Here is an 11,568-nt window from a genome sequence, read left to right as displayed (position 1 = left end):
ACATTATGAAACCTAAACAAATTTGGTATCCCAGTGATTGCACTGACCAAAAGAATAAAGTAGACATGTTATTTGGGGTGCACAGTTAAAGCCGAAAAATCCAAGTCCACAAGAATACTGCGGAAATACCTTTTTTCACCATTTTCACTGCATTTGGAAATTTTTTCCTGCTTTCCAGTACACAGCATGGAATATTAAATACTGTTCCTACGAAGTGTATTTTTTATGCAGAAAACAAGCCTATACACAGTGCTTTACATGGAAAAGTAAAAAAGTTATGGCTTTTTGAAGGTGGGGAGTGAAAAATGAAGACGAACAAAGGCCTCAGCGGGAAGGGGTTAAGATACAATTTTTGATGTCTTCCCATGTCTTTTAAAATGGACTAAATAAAGAAGTCATTTTATGCTGTGATCAACTTGGATTCGAGCTGGATCATTTATTTGTTCTACTTGGATATCACTCATCTGGGGCAAGGATCAGTGTTCTCCAACACTCAGCGTGGTATGTGCTGGACTCCATCCCTCTACTTAAGATACAACTGCACAGTGTTAGGATGTAATTTGACCACAGATAAAAACTTAATTTCAGTAACTGCACATTTCTTGAACAAGCATTAGAGTTAGCATTGTTACACACTGCAACACAGGAATTTACTTTATTTCTCTTTTATCATTCATATATTTTTCTGTATCCATTCACCATCATACAGGCATTTGGAGTCTATTTCACTGTCACCCACACATTTGATTGATATTGCTTAGTTCACATAACACAGCACTTTGAATTTCTTTCTACATATACATTTATTTTAATATTTATACACAACACAACATCACTTTTGTGTGTTCTCTCACAATTTTGTTTTCCCTTTAGTGTTCAACAACTGTGTAACACATAATCCATCACGATATGAGTAATCACAGCATGAGGTGCCTGTCAAAAGCACATATACTTTGATACATTGTAGAAGAGAACACTTGGCATCCATGCATGGAATCTACCTGGCTGAAGAGGCATCTGGATGGATGAAGATGACAAATGGCAGTTTGTTTCACAAAGACTTGGCCACTGGAGAAATTCTTATCTTGATCAAGTAAGAAGAACCAATTACAGTCATATTGAAATTCATCACAATAATTTTTACAGGAATCCCCTAAGCAGTGTAAGTTCTTGTTATTAAGTCCTCAATGCCGATAGACTTTTTCCATTTCAAGTTTCCCTTTTTACTCCCTACTAGAGATGAGCGAACATACTCGTCCGAGCTTGATGCTCGTTCGAGCATTAGCGTACTCGAAACTGCTCGTTGCTCGGACGAATACTTTGCCCGCTCGAGAAAATGGCAGCTCCCGCCGTTTTGCTTTTTGGCGGCCAGAAACAGAGCCAACCACAAGCCAGGAGACTCTGCACTCCACCCAGCATGACGTGGTACCCTTACACGTCGATAGCAGTGGTTGGCTGGCCAGATCAGGTGACCCTGGGATAGACTAGCTGCTGCCCGCGCTGCTCGGATCATTCTGTGTCTGGATGCTGCTAGGGAGAGAGCTGCTGCTGGTCAGGGAAAGCGTTAGGGTGTTCTATTAGAATAGTGTTAGGCAGGAGTGATTCAACAAGAACCCAACAGCCCTTCTTAGGGCTACAATAACGTTATACTTTTTTTTTTTTGTTTGCTTGTGGCTGGGCTTGCTGGCAGCTAGTACCATATTGTGAGGAATTTGCAGGGGGACTTGCTACCATTGTGTTTAGCTCTTAGTGACACACATATCCACCTCAAACACCAAAGTGGGAAAATTTATTAGGGGTTTGATTTTAATTAGGCACAGTCTGGCAGTTTCTTTTTATTTTACGTTTATTTTTTCATAACTCAGCGTCATCTCATCAGTGTGCTTTCATACTTGGCTAGAAAATAGCCAAAGGAGAATCCAAACGGCTTACTTATGCCTACAATAGCGTTATATATATTTTATTTCTGGTTGATCTGCTGGTGGCTGTCCTTGCTGCAGTGCATATACTAGCCAATTGTCAGGAATTTGGAGTGAGACTTGCGACCGCTGTGTTTAGCGCTTAGTGACGCACATATCCATCGCAAAGACCGAAGTGGGAAAATTTATTAGGGGTTTGATTTCAATTAGGCACAGTCTGGCAGTTTCTTTTTATTTTACGTTTATTTTTTCATAACTCAGCGTCATCTCATCAGTGTGCTTTCATACTTGGCTAGAAAATAGCCAAAGGAGAATCCAAACGGCTTACTTACGCCTACAATAGCGTTATATATATTTTATTTCTGGTTGATCTGCTGGTGGCTGTCCTTGCTGCAGTGCATATACTAGCCAATTGTCAGGAATTTGGAGTGAGACTTGCGACCGCTGTGTTTAGCGCTTAGTGACGCACATATCCATCGCAAAGACCGAAGTGGGAAAATTTATTAGGGGTTGGATTTCAATTAGGCACAGTCTGGCAGTTTCTTTTTATTTTACGTTTATTTTTTCATAACTCAGCGTCATCTCATCAGTGTGCTTTCATACTTGGCTAGAAAATAGCCATAGCAATAGGATAGCATTGTTTGGTTTTAAAAACTAAAAAACACAAAAAAAAACTGAAAAACACAAAAAAACACAAAAAAAAGTAAAAAAAAAATTAAAGTTATAACTTTCATTTTCAAAATGTTTAACCCGAGGGCTAGGGGTAGAGGACGAGGGCGGGGACGTGGGCGTCCAACTACTGCAGGGGTCAGAGGCCGTGGTCCTGGGCGGGGTGAGACACCACCTGCTGATGAGGGAGCAGGGGAACGCCGCAGAGCTACACTCCCTAGGTTCATGTCTGAAGTTACTGGGACTCGTGGTAGAGCACTGTTGAGGCCAGAACAGTGCGAACAGGTGATGTCGTGGATTGCCGACAATGCTTCGAGCAATTTGTCCACCAGTCAGTCTTCCACGCAGTCCACCCATGTCACCGAAATCGGCACTCCTCCAACTCCTGCACCTCAGCCTCCTCCCCCCCAGTCTGCCCCCTCCCAGGAAAATTTGGCATTTGAACTGGCATACTCTGAGGAACTGTTTTCTGGACCCTTCCCACAGTCACAAACCACTTGTTCGGTTGCTGCTGAGCAATTTTCCGATGCCCAGGTTTTCCACCAGTCGCAGTCTGTGGGTGATGATGACCTTCCTGACGTAGTGGAAGAAGTGTGTAAAGAGGTGTCCGACGATGAGGAGACACGGTTGTCAGACAGTGGTGAAGTTTTTGTCAGGGCAGGAAGTCCGAGGGGGGAGCAGACTGAGGGATCGGAGGATGATGAGGTGACAGACCCAAACTGGGTTGATAGGCCGGGTGAACACAGTGCTTCTGAGACGGAGGCGAGTCCTATAGCAGAACAGGTTGGAAGAGGCAGTGGTGGGGCCAGACGGAGAGGCAGGGCCAGATCTGGTGCATCAGCGCCAAATGTGTCACGTAGTGAAGCTCCCGTGGCGAGGGCTCCCGCGGCGAGGGCTAGATTTTCAGAAGTCTGGAGGTTCTTTAAGGAAACACCGGATGACCGACGGACTGTGGTGTGCAACCTTTGCCAAACCAGGATCAGCAGGGGTTCCACCACTACTAGCTTAACTACCACCAGTATGCGCAGGCATATGAAGGCTAAACACCCCACTCAGTGGCACCAAGCCCGTTCACCTCCGGCCGTGCACACCACTGCTCCTTCCCCTGTTTCAGCTGATAGTCAGCCCCCTGCCCAGGACCCTCGCACAAAAACCCCATCGTCGCCTCCACGATCCTCCACAGCATCCCCCAGCGTTCAGCTCTCCATAACCCAGACGCTGGAGCGGAAACGGAAATATAGTGCAACCCACCCGCACGCCCAAGCCCTTAATGTCCACATCTCCAGATTGCTTAGCCTGGAGATGCTGCCCTATAGGCTAGTAGAGACCGAGGCCTTTCGCAACCTCATGGCGGCGGCCGCCCCTCGGTATTCGGTCCCCAGCCGCCACTACTTTTCCCGATGTGCCGTCCCAGCCCTGCACCAGCACGTGTCAGACAACATCATCCGTGCCCTGACAAACGCCGTTTCTGACAAGGTCCACCTGACCACAGACACGTGGACGAGTGTTCCCGGGCAGGGCCACTATATATCGCTGATGGCACATTGGGTTAACTTGGTGGAGGCTGGGACCGAGTCTGACCCTGCGGCTGGTCATATACTGCCGACGCCGAGGATTGCGGGGCCTACCTCGGTCCAGGTCTTTCAGGCCTACTATGCCTCCTCCTCCTCCCACCCCTCCTCCACCTCCTCCTCCGAACTACCATCCGTGGGCATGGCGCCATCAGTCGCTAGCTCTAGGCACAGCAGCAGTGCCGTCGCTAAGCGACAGCAGGCGGTGCTCAAACTGCTGAGCCTAGGCGATAAAAGGCACACCGCCCAAAAGCTATTACAGGGCATCACGGCGCAGACTGATCTGTGGCTGGCACCGCTGAACCTGAAGCCAGGCATGGTTGTGTGTGACAACGGCCGTAACCTGGTGGCGGCTCTGCAACTCGGCAGACTGACACATGTGCCATGCCTGGCCCATGTGTTAAATCTGATAGTTCAGCGTTTCCTCAAGACATACCCCAATCTGTCTGATTTGCTCACGAAGGTGCGCCGCATCTGTGCGCATTTCAGGAAGTCCAGCACAGATGCTGCCACTCTCAGGGCAGCGCAGCGCCGCCTCCAACTGCCCGCTCACCGACTGTTGTGCGACGTGCCCACGAGGTGGAATTCAACATTAACCATGTTATCCAGAGTTTACCAGCAGCGCAGAGCGATTGTAGACTGCCAGATGTCAACTTCCACCAGAACTGGTAGTCAGGTCAGTCAGCTTCCTCAAGTCTACAATGAGGAGTGGACGTGGATGTCTGATATCTGTCAGGTGCTGAGTAACTTTGAGGAGTCAACACAGATGGTCAGTGGCGATGCCGCCATCATCAGCCTCACCATCCCGCTGCTTGGCCTGTTGAAAAACTCTCTGATCAGCATGAAGTCGGAAGCTTTGCGCTCGTCACAAGAGACGGGGGAAGAAGATTCCCTTGTTGATAGCCAAAGCACCCTTAGGTCTGTTTCTCAGCGCATATCGGAGGAGGTGGAGGTGGAGGAGGAAGAGGAGGAGAATGTTGGCGAGACACAAGAGGGGACCATTGTTGAGTCCTTCACTGTTCAGCGTGTATGGGCAGAAGAAGAGGAGTTGGAGGAGTTGGAGGAGGAGGAAATGGACAGTCAGGCCAGTGAGGGGAGTGAATTCTTACGCGTTGGTACTCTGGCGCATATGGCAGATTTCATGCTAGGCTGCCTATCCCGTGATCCTCGCGTTCAAAGAATTTATTCCAGCACCGATTACTGGGTATTCACTCTCCTGGACCCACGGTACAAGCAAAATCTTTCCACTCTCATCCCTGGAGAGGAAAGGAGTGTGAGAATGCATGAATACCAGCAGGCCCTGGTGCACAAGCTGAAACACTATTTCCCTTCTGACAGCGCTAGCGGCAGAGTGCGTAGTTCTGCAGGACAAGTAGCGAGGGAGAGTAGGCGAGCAGGCAGCTTGTCCAGCACTGGCAAGGGTACGCTTTACAAGGCTTTTGCCAGCTTTATGTCACCCCAGCAAGACACTGTCACCTGTCCCCAGTCTCGGCAGAGTAGGGCTGATCTTTACAGAAAGATGGTGAGGGAGTACGTAGCTGACCATACCATCGTCCTAAATGATCACACAGCTCCCTACAACTACTGGGTTTCAAAGCTGGACATGTGGCACGAACTGGCGCTGTACGCCTTGGAGGTTCTTGCCTGCCCTGCCGCTAGCGTCTTGTCCGAGCGGGTTTTCAGTGCAGCTGGTGGCATCATCACCGATAAGCGTACACGCCTGTCGACTGACAGCGCTGACAGGCTGACGCTTATTAAGATGAATAAAGCCTGGATTTCTCATAATTTCCAATCTCTACCAGGTGAAGGAAGCTCAACCTGAATAATTTATGCACTCCTCCTCCTCCTCATTTTCCTCCTTCTCCTCCTCTTTGTACACTAAAGCAGAGGAAACTGGCTATTTTTTGACAGGGCCCACTGACTCTAGCTATAGTACTTTATGCATTTAATTTTTCTAGAGGGCGACCTACCCGGTCCTCTGTTTTAAACAATTTTTGTGAGTGCCACATACAGGCACTCAATCTATTTCATTTTTCTGGAGGGCCACCTACCTGCTCCTCTGGTTTGAAAACTTTTTTGGACTGCCACATACAGGCACTCAATCTATTTCATTTTTCTGGAGGGCCACCTACCTGCTCCTCTGGTTTGAAAACTTTTTTGGACTGCCACATACAGGCACTCAATCTATTTCATTTTTCTGGAGGGCCACCTACCTGCTCCTCTGGTTTGAAAACTTTTTTGGACTGCCACATACAGGCACTCAATCTATTTCATTTTTCTGGAGGGCCACCTACCTGCTCCTCTGGTTTGAAAACTTTTTTGGACTGCCACATACAGGCACTCAATCTATTTCATTTTTCTGGAGGGCCACCTACCTGCTCCTCTGGTTTGAAAACTTTTTTGGACTGCCACATACAGGCACTATCCAAGTTAAATTGTCTCCATAGCAGCCTCCACACGTTGTCTCCATTGCTACCTCCAAAAGTCGTCCATATAGCTGCCTCCATACATCGTCCCCTTATCAAACGAGGTGTGTCAGGCAGAAATTTGGGTTCTTTTCATGGATTCCACATCAAACTTGTTAACTTTGTCGCCACCCTGCTGTGTTATCCACAAAATATACTGGCAAACTTTTATCATTTACCAATATTATTTCAGCTCTTCTTGCGCATCTGTTTACATTCCCCTCACCCGCCATATCCTAAACTTATAAGAACGCTACTACACTTGATCTTATACAAAAGGTTCTTAGAAGTGCTGTTTGGGGAGTAGCCTAGAGACAGGGGCTTGGATTGGCGAAAGCTCGCCTGGCAGCGGAGCGCCAGCTCCATGCGCATCATGCGCTTCTTGAGCATCTGTTTACATTCCCCTCACCCGCCATATCCCAAACTTATAAGAACGCTACTACACTTAACTTGGTGCAGGCTGGGACCGAGTCTGACCCTGGGGCTGGTCATATACTGCCAACGCAGAGAATTGCGTGGCCTACCTCGGTCCAGGTCTCAAAGGCCTAGTATACCCCCTCCTCCTCCCACCCCTCCTCCACCTCCTCCTCCTCCTCCGAATTACCATCCGTGGCCATGGCGCCATCAGTTGGTAGCTCTAGGCACAGCAGCAGTGCCGTCGATAAGCGTCAGCAGGCGGTGCTCAAACTGCTGAGCCTAGGCGATAAAAGGCACACCGCCCAAGAGCTATTACAGGGCATTCCACATCAAACTTGTTAACTTTGTCACCACCCTGCTGTGTAATCCACAAAATATACTGGCAAACTTTTATCATTTACCGATATTATTTCAGCGCTTCTTGCGCATCTGTTTTCATTCCCCTCACCCGCCATATCCCAAACTTATAAGAACGCTACTACACTTGATCTTATACAAAAGGTTCTTAGAATTGCTGTTTGGGGAGTAGCCTAGAGACAGGGGCTTGGATTGGCGAAAGCTCGCCTGGAAGCGGAGCGCCAGCTCCATCCCAAGATCCAACTAACATAGTTTTAACTGCAGCACCTTTAATCTACTACTAGTTCACTGCCTCCATAATAATAATAATAATAATAATAATAATAATCTTTATTTATATAGCGCCATCATATTCCGTAGCGCTTTACAAATCATAGGAAACAAATACAAATGTAATGTAACAGAGCACAACATTTGTATGGAACAACAGGAGTGAGGTCCCTGCTCGCCAGAGCTTACGGTTTATGAAGATGATGGGGTAACCCGAGGTAAAAGAATATTTAATGGTCAAGCCATTCTTCTTAGGGAATAGAACAAAATATAATAAATGGAATTGCTGTCGCTTGAACCACTCAGCCGTCATCTTATATACCAGGTCCAGGGTGAATGGGACTGCAGAGAAGTCTGGTGCCTGTTGGTTGCTGGATAACAGATGGGAGGACGACACAGGACAGGTTAGTAGAAGAGTTAAAACTTCATGCAGTTAATGAGTGTTATAGGCTTGCCTAAAGAAATGGGTTTTAAGAGCACGTTTGAAACTTTGGAGGTTAGATATTAGTCTGATAGTCCGGGGCAGAGCATTCCATAGAATTGGTGCAGCTCTAGAGAAGTCTTGGAGACGCGAGTGGGAGGTCCGCACTAGAGTAGAGGTTAATCTAAGATCACTGGCGAATCTAAGAGCACGGGTTGGGCGATAGACTGAGATACGAGAGGAGAGGTAGGGGGGTGCAGCATTATACAGAGCTTTATGGATGAGGGTTATTATTTTAAACTGTATTCGAAAGGAGACTGGCAGCCAGTGCAGCGACTGGCATGAACTGTAGGCATACATGGTCCCCTTATCAAACGAGCTGTGTCAGGCAGAATTTTGGGTTGTTTTCATGGCTTCCACAACAAACTTGTTAACTTTGTCGCCACCCTGCTGTGTAATCCACAAAATATACTGGCAAACTTTTATCATTTACCAATATTATTTCAGCGCTTCTTGCGCATCTGTTTACATTCCCCTCACCCGCCATATCCTAAACTTATAAGAACGCTACTACACTTGATCTTATACAAAAGGTTCTTAGAAGTGCTGTTTGGGGAGTAGCCTAGAGACAGGGGCTTGGATTGGCGAAAGCTCGCCTGGCAGCGGAGCGCCAGCTCCATGCCAAGATCCAACTAACATAGTTTTAACTGCAGCACCTTTAATCTACTACTAGTTCACTGCCTCCATACATGGTCCCCTTATCAAACGAGCTGTGTCAGGCAGAATTTTGGGTTGTTTTCATGGCTTCCATGTTAACTTTGTCGCCACCCTGCTGTGTAATCCACAAAATATACTGGCAAACTTTTATCATGCACCGATATTATTTGAGCGCTTCTTGCTCACCTCCTTTGGTTCCTCTCTGCCACCCATTGGTTTGAAGCCTGAGTCCATTTAGGGTATGTCGCCATGCCACTCTCTAGCCTGCCGCTGCTGCCGCTGCCTCTGCATGCCGTCCCCTATAGTGTCAGGGTCAATTATTGGATGTTTTAGATGCTATCTAGCTTCATTCTGTCACTCTGTCATGGCCATGCTGTTGCCCATAATTTTGGCATAATGGTGCATTTAAGCAGCCTCAGAGGCATCCATGCATGCTGCCCCTGCTGTTTCCTGTCCATTTCCGTGGTGTTTCCATCCTTTTCTGAGGTTCCCAGGTGTTTGGCCAAGCTTCCCTGTGCAGAGCCTTGGTCCCCTTGAAAAATGCTCGAGTCTCCCATTGACTTCAATGGGGCTCGTTATTCGAGACGAGCACTCGAGCATCGGGAAAAGTTCGTCTCGAATAACGAGTACCCGAGCATTTTAGTGCTCGCTCATCTCTACTCCCTACCTTCGAAAATTCATAAATTTAAAAAAAAATGTTTCTGTGAAACATTTGTATCATTTAAGAGCCTTCACTTAAAGGGTTAATACCTGCAATCAGGGTAACATAATGCAACATTCACCTGCTTTGTGTAGAGTGGACTCTACAGTGGAATGTGCCAGTTTTCAGGTGCGTTTTGTACATAAACACATGTGCAAATTGCTTTCACATACATAAGTATAAAGCATTTGCGCAAGTTTGGTGTCAAGGCTGCACTGGGTACGCCTAAAGAGGCGTCCTGCCGCGGATTCCCATTGTCTACCACATTTATGATGGAAGTCTCAGAGTCCTTGTGGCGCACTCCCTTTAAACTGAGTGCAACCAAAAAAAATGGTTAAGCATAATCAACGCTTCAGGGCGCACCAGATTATTGAAGACCCCGCAGTCTTTACAATGAGCAGTTTGCTTCACTATTGATAAAAGGGGGCCAGACTCTTATGTAATTATCTAGCTGTAATAGATGCTCAACGCCACATTATAAGTTGAGACATTGACATTTTTGTGGGGGTATTTCAACCCCTGTTATTTGGTCGTGTTTTGCATGCTCCCAGTTAAATTCCTTACGTTTAAGATACATCACTGCACTGCGTACTTATTACATTATCAATACATTTCCTCTAAAAGCTGTAATATTTATTACTGTAAATAATAATTTATTGTAGATTTAACCCCTGTGAGAAAAATATCAGTAGCCCTACATCATCATCATACATTTCTGCATTAATTGTATGAATTGTATGAAGCTCTACTGGCTCCAAATGGTTATTTACTGTACCTGAAAATGGACATAAGTGTGGCTTATGCCCAAAAAACTGGTGCACTTAGGGAGCATGCAGCATGTACCACATTCATGTTGAAAACCTATTGTTCTTCCTTACAAAAGGAAGAAGTGATCCAACAAAATAGCGCAAGTTTACACAATAAAGATAGTAGCAAAATATAAATTTTATTAAATTTGGTTAAAAAAAATGGCCCCACCGTTTCCCCCCACAGGGGGGAACACAAGACAATGTTGTATGCCAAACAGCAGATCAGACTGGTATAGATGTGTTTAGACTCTATGGATATGTAATGGGACATCAGTTGCCATTAACACATATACAATACTAATAGGAAGTGTTGACAAATTACAATAAAGAGATAACAATAGAAAATAGTGAACATAAATACAAAAGTGGGCTTACCCATATTATGCTGATCGCTGCCTGGAAGACAACGGCCCCGACGCGCGTTTCGGCTGGTTCACTGCCTTCGCCATTTTTTTAACCAGCATTTGTTACTTTTTCACAATAAAATTTATATTTTGCTACTATCTATATTGTGTAAACTTGCGCTATTTTGTTGGATCACTTCTTCCTTATGTAAGGAAGAACAATAGGTTTTCTTCATGATTACCAACAAGCTACATGGTGTTAAATCATATAGGGACGTATGCAAATGGTAATATACCTATATGGTACCATATATACGCTGTCCTCCTTTTTCCATATCTTTGGTTCGTCCAACCTTATTGTTACCACATTCATGCTGCAGATTATTGCCCACTAATAATAAAAGTGGGCAATAGAGTTAAACTTTATGGCCCAGATTTATTCAAAGTGTAGCAAACTGGACCTCATGAATCTGTAAGGTACACCAGATTATTATACTGACGCACGGTCTACAATTACCAGGCGCACCCTGCACTGCTATGGAAGTGTGCACCTTTAACATACACCGTGCAAAACAAACACTGTTCTGTTGAGTCGCTGTATTAAATTTTTTGCAAACTAAGCACTAAAACAACACTTTTTCTGCCCTGTCTGACACAAAACTGGTTAGAAACTTCTTAAATACACGTGTAAGCTCCAATGACATTCTTTTTAGTGAAAAGCACGATAGAAAACTGGCGCAGCCAGAACAATATACCTCGTCCTAAATCCATATATATCGTGTAACTGATCTGTATAGTTGCAATTTTATGGTGGAATACAGTCGCAATTTTTTCTAATACGGATTGCGGCTTCATCGTCTGACTACGCTACATTGCGGTTCATGTCTGAAGCTCTTCGAAGACGTGCAC

The sequence above is a fragment of the Engystomops pustulosus genome, chromosome 2, assembly GCF_040894005.1.
Source record: "Engystomops pustulosus chromosome 2, aEngPut4.maternal, whole genome shotgun sequence".
In the NCBI taxonomy this organism is placed as follows: Eukaryota; Metazoa; Chordata; class Amphibia; order Anura; family Leptodactylidae; genus Engystomops; species Engystomops pustulosus.
This window is presented reverse-complemented; position numbering follows the sequence as displayed.